At 35.2% G+C, this 22,848-nt stretch overlaps 1 pseudogene across 1 annotated transcript; it reads right to left on the bottom strand.

Annotated features, from left to right (window-relative positions):
• Positions 1-15,776: 15,776 nt before the first annotated feature.
• LOC144553684 (wall-associated receptor kinase 5-like) lies at positions 15,777-21,325 on the bottom strand (annotated as a pseudogene). The gene is made up of 4 exons (XR_013511433.1): positions 20,881-21,325; positions 17,653-18,177; positions 17,361-17,519; positions 15,777-17,055 (listed from the first exon to the last, which is right to left on the bottom strand). The product of XR_013511433.1 is annotated as a wall-associated receptor kinase 5-like (transcript).
• Between the last annotated feature and the right edge of the window lie 1,523 nt (positions 21,326-22,848).

Genomic DNA, 22,848 nt, shown 5'->3' with positions numbered 1-22,848 from the left:
CTATTATTTGGACTAGAAAGAAAGGGGAATACGGTGAAAGCACTAGAAATAGAGGGGGTGATCATCTCGGATCAGGAAAAAATAAAGGAGGCCTTTCATGATTATCATAGGGATATTATTGGGGTGGAGGCAGAACCGATGCAATTTGCGGTGACGGCTTTGTATCCTTCAGGTCATCTCGAACTAACAAATTTACAATCTATGTTTTCCGAAGATGAAGTGCATATTGCGGTAATGCAGTTGGCAAACAACAAGGCGGTAGGGCCGGATGGAGTGCCACATGAGTACATAAAGAATTTCTGGGGATATTTGAAGGGAGATATAATGAAAATCTTTGCTGAATTTTTCAACCATAAGGCAAATTTGGAGATTATTAATTGTGCTAATGTGGTCATGGTACCGAAAAAAGATAACCCTCTCCACCTTAGTGATTACCGACCAATTAGCATAATCAATATCATCCCAAAACTGATCACTAAAGTCCTTGCAAATCGCTTGAGAGGGTATCTTCCTCAACTCATTTCGAATGAGCAAACGGCCTTCATAAAGAACCGACACATTGCGGAAAATTTTATAGCCACTCGAGAAATTCTGCACCATGTCACAAATTCGGGGAGAGAAACAGTGTTTGCAAAGATTGATTTTAGTAAGGCCTTTGACTCAATAAATTGGGAGTTTCTTATTGTGGTATTAAAGGCGAGGGGCTTCCCGAAGAGATGGATAACATGGATACAAAGGCTGTTGAGTACCTCCAAATCTAGAATACTTGTAAATGGAGAGGAAACAAGATACATTCAGCATAAATGGGGTCTTCGTCAGGGAGACCCAATCTCACCTATGCTATTTATAATAGCAACGGATGTGTTTCAAAAACTGGTGGCAGCTGCGAATTCGGTTCTGACTCACTCACTATCAAGGAATTTTGATGAAGGAATATTGGCACTCCAGTATGCCGATGATACGGCCATAATAGCCAGTGCTAAGCAGGAAACCCTAATAACCCTAAGGCTAATATTGAGGATATTTGCAAAAATATCGGGTTTAACTATCAATTTTAGAAAAAGTAGTTTTGTGGGGTTGAACCTGGGACAACAACAGATGGAGGAGACACGAATAATATTGGGCTTCACCAAAACAAAATTCCCAGTCATTTATTTGGGAATGCCATTGACTGTGACAGCTCCGAATAGACGAGATTTTCTACCGTTGATTGAAAAGATTGAAAGCAGAATGGAGGGGTGGAAGGGGAAGTTAATATCGAGGGGAGGTAGATTGCAATTAGTGAAGGCTGTCCTCTCGGCTATGCCTATATATTTCATGTCGTGTTTTAGGTTGCCAAAATGGGTTGTGCAAAGAATTGACATCATAAGAAGATCCTTCCTATGGGGCAAAAATGATACAAATCGACGAGGTGTGTCTTTGATAAACTGGGATGAGGTTTGTGTACCGATTGAATGGGGGGGCATGGGAGTACATAATTTACAACTGCATAATACGGCTCTTCTAATTCGATGGTGGTGGCGAGCGTACTGTGTTCCAAACTGCCTCTGGACTGTCATTATCACCAAAATAAGATGGATAGGGATTTATGAAACTGGACCGAATTTCTGGGTTGAGGCGGGAACCTTTTTCTGGAAAAACTTGCTAAAGATTTTACCACTGTTTAAACGGTGTTTAAGATGGGTAGTAGGAGATGGCGCAAGCACCTCATACTGGTATGATCCGTGGCAAGGATTCATACTGGTAAATGAGCTTCAAGAAGGGCAGAGACCGAGGCAACCAAAGATTTCATTGAGAGATGCAATGCCAATAAGAGAGAGCCTCCATGATGAATTACCAACCATGCAAGATGTCACCTTTACGGCCCAGAGAGATACAATGCAATGGAAGTGGACAAATGAAGGGGTATACACGGCATGTTCCATTTATAAAATTATGATAGGGTTCGGTAAGATAAGAGCTCCAATAAAGACTTGGAAATTATGTGTACCGCCAACGGTACGTATCTTTATCCAATTTTTGCTCAAGGGCAAGATCCTCACACAGGATGTGATGCAGTATAGAAAAATGGGGACTGACTCAGGGTGTATGATGTGCTGCAACTGCCCTGTTGAATCGGCCCTGCACCTTATATTTCTATGCCCTGTGGCAACTGAAGTATGGTTTGAGATGTCGGCACGCTTGGGATATAGATTGATGGTACCACAATTGACCTTGGAGAAAATCTGGGAGGTTTCTAGAGAACAGGCAAAAAGGAGAGGGGGCCGAATAGCAAAGGAATGGGGATCTTTCTTTGCATGTACATGCTGGTCGATATGGAAGAGAAGAAATGAAAAGATTTTTTCTGGTCATCAAACGACATCAAGGATTTTAGCGGATAGAATCATGATGGATGCAAGGTTGTGGTTGAAGTTTTGCAACAGAGGAGTGCGCAGGATGATGGGTACAAACCTGCTACAGGACCCTGATTAGTCAGACTAGCTCCGGGATGGTTTTGGTTCTGGTGTTTTTTTGTGTCCTTTTAATTCTACTTTATTTTGGTTTAACGGTCTATGAGGTAGATGGATGACAGAATTATTTCTGTAGGTTAGGGTAGAATTGATGTGATGAATGGAGAGAAATGTAATTGTAACACTTTGCTTAATTTAAATATAATTGTATGGCAGCTACTGCCATCATTTCAAAAAAAAAAAGAGAAAGAAAGGGGAGAGAAAGGAGAGATTAAGTCGGTCAGCGGCTGAGTTCTGCGTTGTTCTGCATATTTTCACCAACATCCCTAATAAATGTGGAAATTGGTCAGTGACCCTCCCTACATAATGAATATATTTTTCTCGGATCTGATCTTCAGTCTTCTCTAAGCTGCACTGTCCGCTTATCTACTTTTCCTTTGAATAATAATGAAGAGGAGATATACAAAATTTTAATTTTGTGCTAATCTTAATAAAGCAAATATCTCTATTAATGTGATCTCCCTAACGGTGGCGCTATATAGCTCCCAATAATCTTACGATTCGGATCACCCAGGTACCTGACTCAAGCAAATTACCAACGGATGAGTTCTTTTAACTTGATACGAATCTCGTAACGGACCCCTTATAGTTTCTATTGTTCGCACAGAATATATGCTACAAAGTTTCAGTATAGCAAGCTATACCTTTTAAACCTTTGTTACACTCTGTCAAATCAGATAGCAAGTGTACTATCCTATCGATGAGTATGCTCAGGTATCGATCCACAGGGACGGAAGAAAATAACCGGACTTATCCTAAAGTTACTTAAAATTCTAGAAGTGAGAGAAATTGAATTGGTTTAATTCTAACAATTCTAATGATTTATGACAAGTTTAAAAAGCAATAAAAAGAATTAAAGTTGTTTTCAATTAATAAAAAGGCGTTTCCAGGGTTCAGATTTCATTTCTGTTCAGCCCCGAGGCATACGGCCCGTATGGCTTCCCATACGGCCCGTAGGGGACCCCGAGTTAATGCTGCAGCTACTGTTTTCTGTGTTGATACTAATGTTTAGGGTTTCTATCGACCAGATCTAGATACCTAACCTCAACTTTCGCATTTTGGCCTAGTGCCCGATTACCGGACTCAAATACTTCCCTCTTAGATGCGTTAAACCTCAACTTTCGCATTTTGGCCTAATTTATCTAAGTTACTTGTTGGTTTACTAAAAGTATCCAAGGACTTTCGCCTCAAGGAAAGTTTCACCTTTCGGGTACTCCTTGGTTTAACCCTACTTCATATACTTTATTCGGTTGGATTAAATGTCATAGACTTGGCTCCTAACACTTAGATGTGCGCATTCATCTAACGGGATGACTAATCAATTCAAGCAAGCACAAATAAAGCAATCAAAATACTACTCAACAAGGTAAAAACAAAGCATTCAACACAAAATCCAAGTAGCATGCAAACAAAACCAAACTAGAAACTACATCTTAGCCCTAGAAACAAAGTAAATTAGCTACTCATGTTCATAAGATAACACAAATAACAGAAAATAAAAGAGTTCATGACAAAACAGTGGAGAAATCCGAAGATCCGTTGCAAACTCGCGTTTTTCACTTCTCTTCTTCTTCTCCTCTTGTCTTTTGCTCCAAGAAAGCTTGTCCAAGTTCCAGTGGTGAATCTCCCCTTTTTTGGTGAGGAAATATCTCATTTAATGCCCCAGATCGCGCCCCCAGGGGCTTCCTTTTCGGCCTCCTTAAATTATGCTCATTTCAGATTCCAGCTGGATTTTCCGAATTAGCGCCCTACGGGCCGTAGGGGACCCCGTACGGGCCGTATGCCTGTGCTTTGTCTTGGAGACTTTGTGCCTCTGTTGTGGAACCTTATGTGTAGTTGGGCAGATCCTGTACGGGCCGTATGAAAAGTAGTCAGATCCAGTTTTTCGCCCTTTTTCCTGCAAAATACCAAACAAAGCATAGCAGTACCACATTTCATCGAAATATAAGTAAAAAGTCCACATTTATAGGCTTTAAAGCACAGGTTTCAGTGTAAATCAGGGCTGTAATTTAGATATAATATGGAGATGTCATCTATAGGCATCAGAATGATTTTGACTCGGCTGAGATTAATCCTGTCCGTCCGTTATGAATCAGGTACCTGGAAGTAGTGTTATAATGACGAGCAGGGCACGGGCGGGCCGGGTACATCTGGGGACGGGCGCAGGTAGGCACAAGCACGGTGGGTATACGGGTACCACAGGCCGGGCATCACGGATTTTTTTTTTTTAAATCTTGCCCTGCCCATCTTATACCAGTGCCCGTGGTATCCGCGGGGGGCAGGGCGGTCCGGTTCGGTCCGGTTTTTTTTCTGTTTTTTTTTACGGTGTTGTATGAATATTATTACATGTTTATAAATTATAATTCGACTTTTAAAATCTGAATAGTTCAATATCAAATAGTGTATATAAATAAATAAAATTTATAATTTATATATATAAATTATTCGTGTGAAAAATTTGTATATTTATTCGACTAAGTACAAATCTATTTATTTATTTCTCTACACGTATTTATAATTTATTTATATCTCGAAATTTTTAGTTTACATTTTAAATTGATAATATATTTTGTAAACGTTCATTTTAAATTGATAATATATTTTTAAACGTTCATTTATTTTTAATAGGTTAAATAAAATATAAATGAAAAATATATTAAAACAATAGATTAAAAAATAAAAATTACTCTCCTCCTTTATTCCAGGCTTGGGACCGACTATGTAAAATAATATATGCGGAGTTCCAAATTTTTTTTTTGTTAGTAATTCTTTTTTAAAATGAATAATTTAAAAACTAATTGAAATGTTTAGAAATTTATAATTTAAAAAATAACCATAAAGATTAAAAGAGGTTAGAAATTTATACCGACACTACCTATCTAGAAGTTTGGATTCATATACCATTGTACGCTCTCTTCCGCACAGTCTGAATTCGAATTAATCTCGTGCTGCACCTCGGTACCACTTTCTTCAGTGTCAACTTCTGATGATGATTCTTGTTCATGCACATGTTGCTTGCGCTCTTCAGCATTAATCTAATCTTTCAAGCACACAAATCTCTCAAAAACATGTGCACCCAACTTACTACGTTTATCAGAGAGAATCTTGTTTGCCGAACTAAAACAACTTTCGGAAGGGACGGTTGACACAGCCACACAGGCACGACAAATACGTCGCGGGCCATCATCGCCAGCACTGAAAAGGCCCTTTGATGCCTTCTCCACCATGCCATGATGTCAAGTCCATGTTCATTTTCGTTGTGCATCGACATATAGCTCACTATCTCGTTTGTGGATGTGTGCGGTTCGCTCTTTGACTGGAAATTTGCTAACAATCCACCACTGCTAGTGCTCCTAGAAGTGGAACTATTAAAAAAAAAAATTAGTGAACAAATAATGTAGATATTATAAATAATAAAGATTAAAAACACATGTATATTTATATTCATACCTAGGGGTGGCACGGGATAAAGACGAGGTTTGGTTGTCACCCATTCTTGAGTTTTATATGTTAAACATCTCATCGAACTTCGAATTCATGTGTGCCTCCACCCTGGTGTTGTCTAATTGTAGATTCTATTTGTACCTTTGAACTACTTTGATCGTGTAAAACTTCTTGTATGTTGGGTTGAGGTAGTTAGCGATAATGGCTAAGAGGGGTACACCTTCCCAATATTTTAGAAATTTTTGTTTCATGGCATCTACGATCGGCGTGAGAGATTTATCATGGGTTTTAGCTTGTTTCAATTGACAATACAAATTAGAGATGTCATAGAGATGTTTGAGCAACTGAAATGACGTCGGTGAGTAAGAGCATGATAGTTGGACGGTTGCTGTAAAAAAAGTGTACCCCTATTGGCTATTAAACATGATATGATAAACTTCATAGTTATACCCTTTTTTTTTTTGTCAAATATGTCTTTCAAGTTGTTAAAATTTAATTTAAAAATATGGTCCAACATGCTCATGAATTAAACATTTTTAGGGGTAATAGTTTAGTAAACGGATCCGCAATTATAAAATTTGTGTCAATATGCTTTCAAATTAATGATGTAGATGAAATATAGAGAGGGAAGGCTCACCAATTTAATTTTTCTCTAGTATAAATAAAATAAAATAGATGACCTCAAAATTAAAACATAAAAATCTATTACTGAGCAGCTCTCATTTATTGAGCCGCTACGGTCACATATTGTACTTAGCCTAATGATCGGGTGCAGGGGCCGATTTTTTTATTAGTCAAAAATAAAAATAAAAAAACATCGCGAAAGGTTATTGATTTTTAGAAAAATCGAAATCTAAGAAAAATGAGATGGTTTATTCCGTCCAGCAGTATTTGAACGGGATAAACCACTCCGTCACGTTAATCTTGAATTTAATTAGCGATTTAACTTGAAAAAAAATTGGACATAATATATTATCCCGTCCAACACTATAGCATATCTATTTTTTTTTTTAAATATATATATTCTCTTAGATGAAACCTTACACACAAAAAAAGCTACGTTGCTAGACGGGATATCTAACCCATTCAAGATAATTTTTTTTTTCTGCTTAGAAAGATTAGAGGAGTACTAATCTGAACGAAATGGTTTATCCCATTCAGACACTGTAGCTGGACGGAATAAATCATCCTTTTTTTTCTAAATATTGAATTTTTCAGCAAAATAATATCTTTTCCGATATTTTATTTTATTTTATTTTCGATTAATAAAAAAAAATCGGTGCAGGGGCTACAGACAATTAAAGGTTAGTCTAGCACTCTAGCTAGTTTGTTGTTAATTAATTAATAGCATGCTTAGCGATAAAAAAAAAAAAGAGCATCTTTGACTGCTTTCTTACCATTATCTGAACTCTGCTGGAATTAAATAATTTGTCCGATGCAACTTTGTATAATTTGTTTTATCCGGAACTTCGCCTAATGATCCATTAACAATTATTATTATGATTAGGCATCGTCTAACATTAGCGCTATACGCCGGCACAGCACATTAATTGTTGTTTTCTCCTTTGGATATTCTGAGGAAATATAAATATAATTCTTTCAATGATATATATATAGAGATGAGCTAAGGTGAGTTGTGAATTAAAACACATTTCTACTTCACGCCGTATTTTTATTTTAAAAGTCCAAACGATCGATCCGAACCGTTAGATATTTAATCCATATTGAAATGTGCTTGGAGACCAAATTTTACATTTTTTTTAATTTTTTTAATATTTATTAAGCATTTTTGAAAATTACTTTTTTGCTGTGAACAGTAAAAACAGTAAAATTTTCTGGACCATCAGATCAGCGACTTTCAAAATTACTTAATAAATAGTAAAACAATTCCAAAAAATATAAAATTTGGTCTCCAAGCACATTTTAATATGGAGAACAAGATGAACGGTTCGGATCGACATTTTGAATTTTAAATCGCAAAATATGAGCGTGAAGTAAAATAGTCGCTTTACTTTGCAACTCACCGTAGCCCACCTCATATATATATATATATATATATATATATATTACTGAAGTTGAGACTTGCAAAAAAAGAAGAAGATATATTTATAATTATTTAATAAATAGTTGAAACTAGCTCATTAAAATTTTTTTTTTTTACTATGTAATTTTATATGCATGTGATAAAATTTGCATGCACAACATATATAAAATTCATGTTCCAGTTCAAAAACAAATTAAAATAAAACGAAGAAAATAAAAAAAATCTACAAATTATTACAATAATACTTTTTTCCTTTGATGGTTACAAACGTAGTCACAAGATTCGCGAATTATATCTGAATAATTCGTTTTTTCAGTCATGTCAAACCGAATGCCGAATTATTCGGTTGATTGAACTTTGACCGAAATAAACCCAAATAATTCACGAATTTAAAGATTTTTTCCCGAATTTTTTATTAATTTTTCCCATAATATATATTTTTTGTTTTATTTATTTTTTGCTCTCTTGCATGACTGAGATTTCTGATCCAAAAAATTTCAAATCATTCCCGAATTATCCAACTTATTCTCAAATTACGAATTTTTAATCTTCCCAAACCAAATTCAAATAATTCATTTGTGATACAAATAACAAAAATATATCAGACGTCTCTTGATGGTATATATTCAAACTGCGCTTTTAGTTAAGGACTAAGTTTTAGCAACCTTCTTTATTATCCATCCGACGGGATAAAAAGGGAATGCGTATCCTCTGCATTAACTCAAATAGAAATCTTTTGAGTTAATGAATCTCAACTGTCTGATTTTAAACAGAGTTAATCTGATCTCTTCTTTTAATATAAGAGATATTTTAATATTAATGCAGATTTAGTCTGCATGAATTTTAAAACATATCGGATGATCAAGATTTATTAACTCAAAAAATTATCTTTTGAGTTAATGCAGAGGATACTAAATCATAAGAACAAACGCTATGCAAAAGTGATGTGTTATTTATTACAATGCAAGTAATAAATCCTAAATTGCACTCAATTTGGTTGCAAGTGTACAACCTTATCGAGGAGTACTTAGGGATCGTCTCCACAGGGACAAGTCGGAATTTCAAGTCTAACCTAATCAATTTAATTTAGTAAAAGAAAATAAAAGGAATTTGTTTATTTTTAGGATGGTTTGGTTGTGATTAAATTGAATTAAACTAAAGTCTTAAAGCTAAATTTGGTTTATAACAAGTATGAGAAAGTAGGGTTTCTTAGGATTCCTATCCGCTATTGTCATGATTAATTGGTTCGTTAGTTTTGTTCTTATGTTTATGAAGGCACAGTTGGATGTTATAGGTACAAAGTGATATCTCTATATTGATACCATCTCTAAGTTAGAATAAACGTCACCTCTCGGTACTTGGCTACCCTAACCTAAAGTCATTAAGTTCTTACTGTCCCAATTGACTTAGAAAACCGTCTTTCACCTCTCGGTACTTGGCACAATTTATCTAAACAATTAGATAAAGCCCGTATAAGACAAGCGTCACCTCTCGGTACTTAGCCTATCAAATACTCTATTCCTTATGGTCTGGACCTAATATCCAATTTCTCAATTGTAAATATCAAATCCTAGGATTTCATGCAATTTCGATTAAGTCCTCACTAGCAATTCAAATAAAGAATAGATTATAACGAAAGAACAAGCATATATCAAGTAAAACCAACTAAATCATCACAATAGTTTCAAGTACAACCCTAATCTACCCTAGAAGAGTCCTTAGCCTGTCATGGCTAAGGCACAAATGAAATCAAAGAAAAATAGAAGAGTTCTGAAAGAAAGAAAACAAATAAAACCCCTCGATCGATGTTCTTCTTCCTCCTTTTCTCTTTCCTTGCTTTTTCTTTGCTTTTCCTTTCTTTCTCTCCTTTAAAACCAGAAAAATAGACTCTAAAAACCTCCTCCAAAAGTTTCTGTAACCTTTATTTTATAACCCCCTCTAAAATCCCAAAATAACTAACTAAAAATATCAAAAACGGGGTCTGAACCGACTTTATTGCGGGCCGCAGCAAGTTTATTGCGGGCCGCAATAACTAGAGTACTTGCGTTTTGCTGTGCTGGATTTCTGAGATGCCTTGCGGGCCGCAACATATGGGCTACGGGCCCGCAATAAATCTGCGCACAAAAGAAGTGTTATGCCTGGTAAGGTTGCGGGCCCGCAATGGAATGGCTACGGGCCCGCAATAGATTTGCGTAGGAAGCATTGACAATGTATGGTAAGGTTGCGGGCCCGCAATAAATCTGCAGTGGTTCATTTCTTCGTCTTAATTTGCTGGAAATCGTCCGTCTTTTCTCCATTAAGCTCCAAATACTCGATTACCTGTAAAACAAACATAACTAGGGCAGTAACTTGAACTTTTGGATGATTTTTACCTAACTAAACCTAATTCGATCAAAACTTGGCTTAAATTACGTATCTGACCCTAGGTTTCGATATATATGATTTCGGCTTATCAAAAAGTCGCCTTGACCAGGTTTTTTTTTACCGAAATCATATAGTACTGGGCAGGGGCAGATCCACTGTAGCACAGGGGGAGTCAGCTGCCCCCCGCTGGATTTTCAAAAATAGTGCTAAAAATCTGCTTTTCGGACCTCTGCCCCTCCCTAGAATTCAAATTGCCCCCCCCCCCCCCCGAGCCCATTCTGGAATTCTAATAGACGGAATGGAGCCCATATAAACTCTGAGCGAAACAAATTAGCGGAGTCCAAATAGGCACTGATACCAAATAGCGAAAATTAGTTGAACCAAATTTTTTATTTATTTTTAATTCAAAGGCTGCCAGGTTGAACCAAATAGGCTACCAAGTTGAACCAAAATGTTGATTATTTCAAATTCCCTATAAATGTTGAATTGTTGATTTTTTTTCAAGTAATTTAGGATTTTTATTATATTGATTGATATTTTTTTTTATGTTGAATTGTACCCGATAAGCTATTGGGTTTGAACCCGATAAGCTATTTGCATCCGATTATTGCCCCGTGTTCTCATAGAATATATGCTACAAAGTTTCAGTATAGCAAGCTATACCTTTTAAACCTTTGTTATACTCTGTCAAATCAGATAGCAAGTGTACTATCCTATCGATGAGTATGCTCAGGTATCGATCCACAGGGACGGAAGAAAATGACCGGACTTAACCTAAAATTACTTGAGATTCTAGAAGTGAGAGAAATTGGTTTGGTTTAGTTCTAACAATTCTAATGATTTATGACAAGTTTAAAAGACAATAAAAGAGAATTAAAGTTGTTTTCAATTGATAGAAAGGTGTTTCCAGGGTTCAGATTTCATTTCTGTTCAGTCCCGAGGCATACAGCCCGTACAGATTCCCATACGGTCCGTATGGGACCCCGAGTTAATGTTGCAGCTACTGTTTTCTGCGTTGATACTAATGTTTAGGGTTTCTATCGACCAGATCTAGATACCTAACCTTAACTTTCGCATTTTGGCCTAGTACCCGATTACCGGACTCAAATACTTCCCTCTTAGATGCGTTAAACCTCAACTTTTGCATTTTGGCCTAATTTATCTAAGTTACTTGTCGGTTTACTAAAAGTATCCAAGGACTTTTGCCTCAAGGAAAGTTTCACCTTTCGGGTACTCCTTGGTTTCACCCTACTTCATATACTTTATTCGGTTGGATTAAATGTCATAGACTTGACTCCTAACACTTAGATGTGCGCATTCATCTAACGGGATGACTAATAAATTCAAGCAAGCACAAATAAAGCAATCAAAATACTACACAACAAGGTAAAAACAAAGCATTCAACACAAAATCCAAGTAGCATGCAAACAAAACCAAACTAGAAACTACATCTTAGCCATAAAAACAAAGTAAATTAGCTACTCATGTTCACAAGATAACACAAATAACAAGATATGAAAGAGTTCATGAAAAAACAGTTGAAAATCTGAAGATCCGTTGCAAACTCGCGTTTTTCACTTCTCTTCCTCTTCGCCTCCTCTTGTCTTTTGCTCCAAGAAAAGTTGTCCAAGTTCCAGTTCAATTCCCCCTTTTTTTGGTGTGGAATATCTCATTTAATGCCCCAGATCACGCCTCCAGAGGCTTTCTTTTCGGTCTCCTTAAATTATGCTCATTTCAGATTCCAGCTGGATTTTCCGAATTAGCGTCATACAGCCCGTATGAATCTGTGTACGGGCCGTATGCCTGTGCTTTGTCTTGGAGACTTTGTGCCTCTGTTGTGGAACATTTTGTGTGGTTGGGCAGATCTTGTACGGTCCGTACAGAATGTCATACGGGCCGTATGAAAAGTAGTCAGATCCAGTTTTTCGCCATTTTTCCTGCAAAATACCAAACAAAGCATAGTAGTACCACATTTCAAAGTAAAAAATCCACATTTATAGGATTTAAAGCACAAGTTTTAGTGTAAATCAGGGCTGTAATTTAGATATAATATGGAGATATAACCCCGCCCTGACAAAAATCCTGCGTCCGCCCCTGGTACTGGGTGAATCTGTATTCTCCAGGGACCTGACTCAAAGCAATTACAAACGGACGGTCCAGATTAATCTCAGCTGGATCAAAGATAATTCGGTGCCTATAGAAACTATAGAGGTCCGTTTTGAGATTCGTGTCAAGTTAAAAGAACTAATTTGGGTCGTCCGTTCGTAATTTGCTTGAGTTAGGTACCTAAGTGATCCGAATTCGTACTGTGTATGGGTAAAAACGGTATGGATAATATATGATCTATGTTCGATCCATATTCGAAAATTTAGATGTGAATATTTGATATTTGAATATCCATGTGGATAAAGATACCAATACGGTTTTACATTTCAATTATCAGTATCTTAATCAAATAGTAGATATATAATATATATTTTAGGGTAAATTTCGCTGTAGGTCACTAAACTTTGTTATTTGTCACAAATTGGTCACTCAAGTTTGATTTGTCCATTTTGAGTCACTCAACTTTGTTATTTGTTTCAATCAAGTCCCTCTATATTTTTCCATCAAAAATTTTAACAGAATATGCTAATTCCGTTAGTATTTTGGATGGAATATGCTCATTCCGTTAATATTTTAGATGGAATGAGTATATTCCGTTAATTTTTTGGATGGAAAAATATAGATGGACTTGATTGGAACAAATAACAAAATTAAGTGACTCAAAAGGAACAAATCAAACTTGAGTGACCAATTCGTGACAAATAACAAAGTTTAGTGACTTAGAGCGAAATTTACCCTATATTTTAATATATATTATGAAAATTTTATGTTATTTACCATTATAAATTTATAATTAGATAAATATTACGATCTTTAATATTTTTTATATTATTTAATAAATATTTGATTTGATCCGGATCTGTACCCGTCTCACATCCACTCCATATCTTTATCCAGAAAACAAAAAAAAATATATATATATAGATATTATTTTACAACTATCTGCTCTGTATCTGCACCGTTTTCACCTCCAGTAGTGTGCCGCTAGAGCCAATTTTTTAATCAGTAGTATTATAAAAAAAGTTAATCTATAAAATAAAATTGAGAAATTTAAAAATGAAGCACGAACACATTCAGAAAAAATTCCTCATAAACAAACGCATTCTGGGGATGCATTATTTCCTAAAAAAAACGTATCTTCATAATGCGTTCTTGCTATGTTTTCATATTTTGTCAATTCATTGCTATGAATTTAATATTTTCATAATACGGATTAAAAAATTGGGCATAATGGAGTAGCAATGTTACATTTTTAATTTTTATGATTTTGAGGTCAAAGAGTTTAAAAAAAAAAATTAAGCTACGGAAAAAAAAAAAGTCTATAGTCTCATCTTTTATCTTAAGAATGGAATGGGTTTGAATATTTGTTCGGTTGCAATTAGTGAATAAAGTTGAGATAGGAGTAGGTACGATGGACATTGGACCTATTTTTAGATTCAATTAGCTCTAACATCATACGATTAGTATTAAGATAAGTATGCACGGAAATTGATACAAATGCACGGATTTTAATACGGAGCATACGAAACTTAATGCAATCTAATGGTCACTACACCCATCGAACCAAAGTAGATCCGATGGGCATCGGACATACTCTGAATCACAAAGGAACACTTTGGCAGCCCCTGCCAAAGTTCCAACAAAAGAATTTTTTTGTAAGGAGACAATTAATATTGTTTTCCTTACAAAGTGAAGCTGCTAAACTCTTTTATATTGTGAGGAATAGTAAATTGAGTATTTTTAAAAGGCTGCTATTTCTTGACGATAATTAACTAATTCTGTTAATAATTTTGATATAAAAATTCAAATCAGGCTAAAATGAGTTTTAAAAAATAGAAAAAAAATAATAACCACAAATATGTTGTACGTATTATATATGGATTGGTTGTCTAGAAAATTTCAATTAATTTGAATGCTTTTTTTATATTTCATCAAAGTTCTTCACATATAATCCGTTGTAAGTTTCAAGTTGCTTGATAAACTGTAAACTTATCAAATGTCACCATTTATAATATGCACGATACAAATAGGGTGTAAATCACATTCCAAATATTAGATTTTCAAAATTAATTATCTTTTATACTACAATTAAAATTACCAAATTAACAAAATGAATTCTCTTCCTCGATTGTTTAGATTAGATTGGTAGAGAGCTTGAAGTACCAAAAAAGTCGCAGTTGAAAAGTTCAGAAAACTGATCATATCCTTTTTCATAAAAAAAAATACGGTTGATCTTATGTGATAATTTTGTGCAACTAATTTTCAGGCAAGAAATATTACACCTTCGGAAATAAACCTACACAAGAAAGCTGAAAAGCATCACAGAAGTACTCACAAGAAATTTAACACAAGTTCCAGCGTGACATGTCTTTCGGCCCATGGGCTTCTTCTAGAAATTAATGGGCTGGTTCCAAGGGGCCGCATATTCTTGGCATATTACTGATTGTTCGGCCTTTTATAAATCATTAATTTCTTTGTTTTTAGTTGTTTAAGAAAATTAGTTATAAATTAGGCGAAATGTAAGAGGTAAATCAATGTTATATCAGTAAAATTATGCGAAATGTAAGAGGTAAATCAATGTTATATCAGTAAAATTATGCTCCTTATGGGATAAATCTATATTTTTTGTTAGGATAAATGCATACAATATAGTCGCGTACAAAATATACAAACAAGAAACAATCCACATGGGATTTAGATAAATGTAGATTGAATCAGGCGTAATTTGCGTGTTGAATTTTGCAATATATGACTGTGGGTAGGAATAAGTATACCTCTACTGAAAAATAAATCTACATTTCTTCTTTATTTTTGCTTTTAAAATTTGAATAAATCAAAATCAATATTTACAAAAGTTACTCTGCCTGATAATTCTGTTGTTGCTGTCTTGCTGAGAAGCTATATAAGACCAACTAATAATGAAACAGTATTACAGATTGCTGTTGTTATGTGATTTTGTTAAATAGAGAGAGCTCATAAATCTACATGTTTTATATTTTAATACTTAAATGTGAAATGACAAACTTGCTAGGTTTTGATCAGTCCTATATCAATATTGCTCAAGAATATTCCTACACTGTACTATATATAATATTTCAGAAATTTATATTCTGTCAAATTTAGAATTATAAAATGATAATGTTGAAGAACAGCCCAAGGCCTAATTTCCAAATGATGGGAATTATGAAATTTTGATTGAGGAATCAGTAAAAAAAAATTGGATAACATAACATACATGGTACTATTCCAGTAAGGACCCATATGTACCAGCTCGGTATCAGAAAATATTATGGGCTATGTAATGATCTCACAAATGAAACATTATTCATATAAATCGTTGCATTTTCATGAATTCTTGTTTAGCACCTTCTCTCAAAATTAAGTTTGAATGAAATACCAAACCAAAGTAATGGAAAATTATGTATGTACGACAAAATAATAAATCATCAACATATCTTATGATTATTAATTTAATAAGGAGGCAGTATCAGAATCAGGTAAAGGCCTTGGGGTTGGTGACCATGTATAGAATTCAGATGCATCATCTTTCTTTGCTTGTAGCGCTGTCCTCAATCCCTTCAACTGTTCTGCTACTTCTGTCATTGTCGGCCTCTCCTCTCCAGTCGGCCTTAAACACTTTTCTGCAATTTTAGCAACCTTTACAAGCAGTTCCAGGTTTTCCTCGGTAGCAATGCTCTGATCAAACAGTTCTTCAGCCTTATTTTGTCTCATTGCTAAGCGGAACTCGTAGGGTAGAGACTTCTCCTGTTTGTTGTCTCCATCATAATACATTACCTCCTTTCTTGTGATAAGCTCAAGTATAACAACACCGAAACTATATACATCGCTTTTCGCTGTTAAACACCTACATTGCATGAATTCAGGATCTAGATAACCTAAAGTTCCTTTCACAAAAGTAGAAATCTGTGTCTTATCCATTGACAGGAATCTTGATATGCCAAAATCAGAGACCTTTGCCATGTAGTTGTTGTCTAAGAGAATGTTGGCAGATTTAACATCACCATGGAGGATAGGTTGGAGAATTTCTGAATGCAAATGTGCAAGTGCTTTTGCTGAGTCGGTGCATATCTGTAAACGGATTTCTAAAGAAATATCCGATTGATTTCCATGAAGACAGCTGCTGAGAGTACCATTAGGGATGTACTCGTACACAAGCATTGGCACATCTAGTTCCAAACAACAACCCTTGAGGCTCACCACATTTTTATGATTTATTTTTGAAAGTATAATCATTTCGTTCATGAACTCTTCTTTTTTCCCTTCATCACCGACTACGATACATTTCTTTACTGCAACCTCACGACCGTCTTCCAAAACCCCTTTGTAGACCATGCCTTGGCCTCCATGACCGATGACAGTTGCAAAGTTGTTTGTGATTTTATCCAATTGTTCCTTTGGAAAGATCTTCATTGTTTCAACTTTTCTAGACACCAATTGTTCGTATAATATTATCCCCCCATTTTTCTCGAAAAATTCATCTCTTTCTCTCTGAAGCCGTTTCTTTTGGCACACAAAAATCATCCAAAGGGTGACAACTAGTAGACTAAATGTACCAGCACTAATACCTGGAGATCAAAATTAAATCTGATATCAAGTGATGCAAAAATAAAGCTAATTAGATATAATAATATCTATTGAAATAGAAACTTGTACATGTACAAGCATCCTTCCTTTTTTTTTTTATTATGTTTTCCTCAGATAAGATTATTGATTACTATCAATCCTTACCAGAAACAATGGAATTTTGTCCAATAACATATTGAAATAATTCAAGCAAAACCTTTGGGAAACATCATATTTTAATGTAGATCAAGTTCAACTGAAAACATCCAAGTTTTGAAGGTAAATAAATATATATACTGAAATTTACCAATCGCAAGCCTCTCCCTCACGGGAAAATTATCAGTGCAAGAATTATTGAATGGATTTCCATGTCTTCCTGACTCGCAGGTGCAATCATAAGTACCATTCTTGTTGTGACAGATTCCATGACAAGGATGTTCATCAGGTAACTCACATTCATTTATGTCTGCACAATTGATTGTCATCTAGGTGAGTAAACATTAATTGCTATTGATCTATGATTTGAAATTGTTTAAGCATGTTCTAGCTTGATTAAAGAATTCAAAAAGACGAGCAATTGACCGTGCTTGTTAATTTACCTGCACATCCATCAAAAAGGTAAGGATCACCCTGATACCCCCTTTAAACACTTGCAAAGATATCCTGGTCCATTAACGGAATCATAACAGTCGCTATTCCTGCTACGGCATCCATATAATTCTTGGTTTTTCTGTGCCTGTAAACAATTATTGTTCTCCCTTAATGCCCCAATTGAGCCACACTGGCATGCTTGTGTTTGTAGACATGGTCAAATTTGACTTGCCAAATTTAAACCAATCCTCATCCACCAAGAATGCATAGTCGCACGGGCTAAAGGATAGGAATACAGTATGGTTGTACTCAATAAAAGTGACTCTGTTATCAGTAAGACCAGAAGGAATGGTGACTTGGGCAACAACCACGCCCGAGCAGGATCATTGATTATGCTGTTTGGGTCATTGCAGTATGACATGCAGCCAGTGTAGTAGCCGTAGGGGTAGGGACCAGTGCTATCTCTCTGGCTTTTGATATAGCCCATGGTGTTGCATCCGATTACCACTAGTAGGTTGTGGGTGTCTGAGATCCTGTGCACAGGTAGGAAGTTATCTCCTTAGATGAATTGTTATACAATTTGTTAGCAACAAATGCTATAAAGTTAGTTCACCGACCTGATTGTTTCTACTACCTTGGGTTGGTCATGTGCAGTATTGGTATACCATGAAGGCATGAACACAGAGCGTTGTTTATAATTCCAAGATCAATTAAAGAATTCAGAAAAGAAACAAAAGTTAATATCCAAGTAAACTAGGCATTATCAGCTCTCAGTGAAATCCAACAAGTTTGACATGTAATTGCCTAATTTAATTACTCTCTGAATTTTATTTTTGCCAACCTAACTTCATACTGTCAAAAGTGTTGGTTTTTGTTTTCAACTTAAAGCTGACTTAAAGTTCGGCCCAGCCGCAAATACCAGAGTCGGGTATTATTTGTTGTTGAGAGAGAAAAAAGCTCTCTCTCTTGTTATGCGCCAAGAGAAAAGAAGAAAGTTAAAGAAAAAGAACAGGAGGAAAAGAAGTGAATGTCATAGGAATTTCAAACCCAGTGGTTTATTGTGCTACGCTCTGACAAAGCAGGGACGGAAATGGACCGGACAGGGCTGAACTTGTATCGAGCTCTAAGTTCGGCCCTTCATTCAAAATAATTAGGCCCTGCCTGTTCGGTCCTTGTCCCCCGGTCTGAAAATTAAGGTTCGGTCTGCTCTATTAAGTTCATAATCACTTGACTCAAGCCGGTTCAATATAAAGTCTTACAAATTATTTTGAGTAAAGTACACTTAAAACACACTTAAAACAAGTTTTCTTAATCACTCGACTCAGATGTTCAGTCACCGAGGTCCACTATTTGTATTTCATGTTAACAAGTTTCAAATAAGAAAAGCTTTGTTTTGGGTTGTTTTTCTTTCATACAAACTCTCAAATTTTGTCCATAATGTGTGTGCATTGGTCTTTGCAGCTACATGATGAAATACACTATCATCAATCCATTGTCGTCGTATTAGACCTACGGTCTTTCGGTGCTCACTTTCCAATCATCATCAGTTGCAGTTGTTGGTTTCTTGCTATCTCCCTCAACTGGTTGATATGCATCTTTGCAGTAAAACAAATCTTCCATTCGGGGTTTCCAAATCGAGTAATTGGTAGAGGTTAGTTTTATCATGGTGCCACTAGAAACTTCTTCCATTGGTAACACACAGCTGTCTCTAGAACCCGAGCCTTGATACCAGATGTTGGACTGCCTTGTACCAGTAATTAGGTTCACTTAGGCAATACCACAAACACCTTGTGTGCAGCAAAAAAAACAAAATCGTACGTACAGGCTGAAATCAGTACCAATTTTCAGCAAGAAAGTAAATTGAAAACAACCAAAAGCATTCACACAAATTCTGAAAACAAAGATACTTTCAACTAATGAATATCAAGGTTTTATGCTTACAAACCATACACACACATTTTCATCATATGAGATCAACAAAGAGAGATGACTATAAGGCTTGTACCAGCCTTCTAAAACAACACGTGTATATCTCTCTTTTTCTTTCTATCTCTATTATCTTTTTCAAGAAGGACATACACAACAAAGAGAAAGGGGCTAAACTTATAGAATACGCTAGAACCTCCTGTAGGAAATATCAAAGCAGCTCAAAAATCCTCTTTTACAAAATAGATCTTAAACTTAACAAAAATGTCAATATAGCCCTCTCTCTACTAAATTGACCCAAAATTAGCCCAAATCAATTGGGCTGAAATGAGGAGGGACCCAACAGGATCTTCGATATCTAAATTACTTCTTAGGGAACAAATTCAAAGAAAGGGCTATTCATTTCTCAAAAGAAATATGTTTTAAATTTATTAAAAGAAACCGGTAAATTAGAATTTAAGCTGGTCTCTACACAATAAATAACAAATGCAAATTAAATGATGAAGATTAGTGAAATTATCGAGAATAAAAGTCAATTTCGAAGATAGTAGAGAAAGTAATTTATTTCATCGTAACTAGACTGAATATTTCTCTTTTCGGCAAATCAAATGCAAATTCATGCATTCTTGAAGAACCCCACACTTAATCAAATACTTAGGCATTTAAAAAGAACACACGGAAAAGGAATATTGATGAAAAATAATTACTTTAACAATACATGTGACTACTCCGATACAGATTGGATTGGAAGCTTCGATAGAAAATTGACAACCGGATTTTGTATATTTGTAGGCGGGAATCTAGTCACATGGAAAAATAAGAAACAAAATGTTGTGGTACGATTAAGCACCGAAACGGAGTACCACGTGATGGCATCAACAATGATTTTGATGTGAATTAAGCAACTCCTTTCAGATATGTGAGATTTAAAATTCAAGAGCATATGAAAATATTTTGCAACAATAAAGCGGCTCGACACATAGCATCTAATCCGGTTTTTCACGAAAAATCAAAACACATCGAGTGAATTGCCGTTTTATTAGGGAAAAATCCAAGCAAGGGAAATTGGAATCCGATACATAAAAAACGCAGATCAATTGGCGGATGTGTGAGCTAAAGGACTAGATCTTATTAAACTATTTGAAATTTTTTTGAGCAAATTAAGATTGATCGACATCTACAACTCTAACTAGCTTGAGAGCAAACTAGGATTATTAAACACTTTTTACTCAGAATTTCTTTTCTCAATCCGCAAAAATCAACACTAACACAACAGTAAATTAAAGTGTAAAACACTGAGCTAGTTTTACCTGTAAACGCCCTCAGGGTTAAAGTAGGCTTCTGCTGAGTAGTACGCCTCTATCCCGGATTCATTGTAGCACTGCCAACCAATTGGCAGCTTCACCTGAACCGCAGAAAGCTCCAGAGATATATTGAGAACTTGTACTGCAGTACCAGCTAGGGTTGCGATATATTTTATATTGTTGGTGGTGTTACTCATTCGGCATTGTATCTCAAAACCATTACGGAAGCAACCTGTACCTATACCAAATGGGTACGGTATGGTAAGATCACCACAGCTTGATGCGCATCCTGGCTGTGCACTTGCTAGTATGGTACTTGGATATGCGAGAGCTAGAAGAGTTACCAGTAGAAGCGTTGTTTGAGTCATGAAGAGAAGTTCATAGGTTGCAAGTATAGACTAAGCAGGTGAAGACTTGAGAGAGGAGGAGGTAGGTCCAAATAAACTTGTCAAGTGGGTCTATTAGAAAACTATAAATTAATAAGGACAATTTTATGAAGTACCTGCTTTTAAATATAATTAACAAGCAATATACCTAATATATTCCTTCCTTCCGTTTAGTACCTAATAATATAATACAATGCAGGATTTATTCAAGTGTTTACCTACTTATTTTCTCAATAATAACTTTATTTATCCTTGTTGTCTCATTAAACTTCAAGTGCCGAAAAAATAAACAAACAAAGTCAACGAGGACTTAGAAGCCATAAAGTACTGGTGCAGCTCCACAATAGAGTATCATTTTTACTGATTTTATTTTATTTCAGAACAAGGAAAAAGCTCCACAAATGGATTAAGACAATACTAGATCTTACCGCATCTTAACAAAGGGAAAGGAAGCAAAGGATCAGTGATAAATTTTATGGGTTAATTATTCGAAATTAATTTACCTTTTATTGAATAAAATGTTAGAGTGTCCCTTTACTGCTGCAAAAAAATTCAAAAAATAAAAAATGTGTCTTTTATCCACTTTATTTGTAATACCAGGCATCTTATTTTCTCCACTGGGAATAAAATATTTGTTTCTCCGGCCAATTATTGGAGCAATAAGTCAAGTAGCCAACTACCTAATTTTAATAATTCGGGATAAGACTGTACAACAACATGTCTTTAGATAAGACTGTACAACCACATGTTATTTGAGTCGGAACTTTTTTTTTAAAGGTTTGATAGAGACTACCAAAATTGTATTAAATAAAAGTGTTTACAACCACATGTCTTCAGATATTAAATATAAAAACTAGTCCGAAATTTTAAATCATGATTGTTTTGTAATTTAATTAATGGATTGAAGTTCATATCATCTTGAATTGTTTCATTAACTTTCGAGCCAATATTTCAAATTGTATGTCGTTCAAGTTTGAATCGAGCTTGATTGGAGGCCGGTTAATTGCGTGACTTTCTAAATTGTATGTGTTTAAGAGTCAGATTCAAATCAATTTAATTTTTTAAAATTACCGAAAAAATAAATTTTAACAAAAATCGGAACAAACAATATATTTGAATCAGATGGAATTTTACGAACACGTATCCTCTGCATTAATTCAAAAGGGAATCTTTTGAGTTAATATATGTCGGTCATTTGATTTTAAACGGAAACAATCTGGTTGTCTGATTTTAACACAGAAGCTCTTTAATATTAGTGCAGATCTAGTCCGTACAGATCTTAAAACCAATCAGATGGTCGAGATGCATTAACTCAAAATATTCTCTTTTTAATTAAGTTAATGCAAAGGATGCGAATTCGAATTTTACGGCATCTGCATGTCAAGCTATTCTTGAATTGCACATGCGCTCCAATAATTGAAGGCATTTTTTAAAGGAGAAATTGGATCTATGCCACTCGAAAACGGTGAATTTAGAAAAATGCCATCTCAAACTTTCTGTTTTGCTAAATGCCACTCCAAAACACATTTATTAAGAAAATTGTCACAAATACCAAATTTTTATACATTTGTAATAAAAAATAAACATA

The sequence above is a fragment of the Carex rostrata genome, chromosome 5, assembly GCF_964058835.1.
Source record: "Carex rostrata chromosome 5, lpCarRost1.2, whole genome shotgun sequence".
Taxonomy (NCBI): domain Eukaryota; kingdom Viridiplantae; phylum Streptophyta; class Magnoliopsida; order Poales; family Cyperaceae; genus Carex; species Carex rostrata.
The sequence above is the reverse complement of the archived record's forward strand: the minus strand, read 5'-3'. Positions and strand labels throughout refer to the sequence as shown.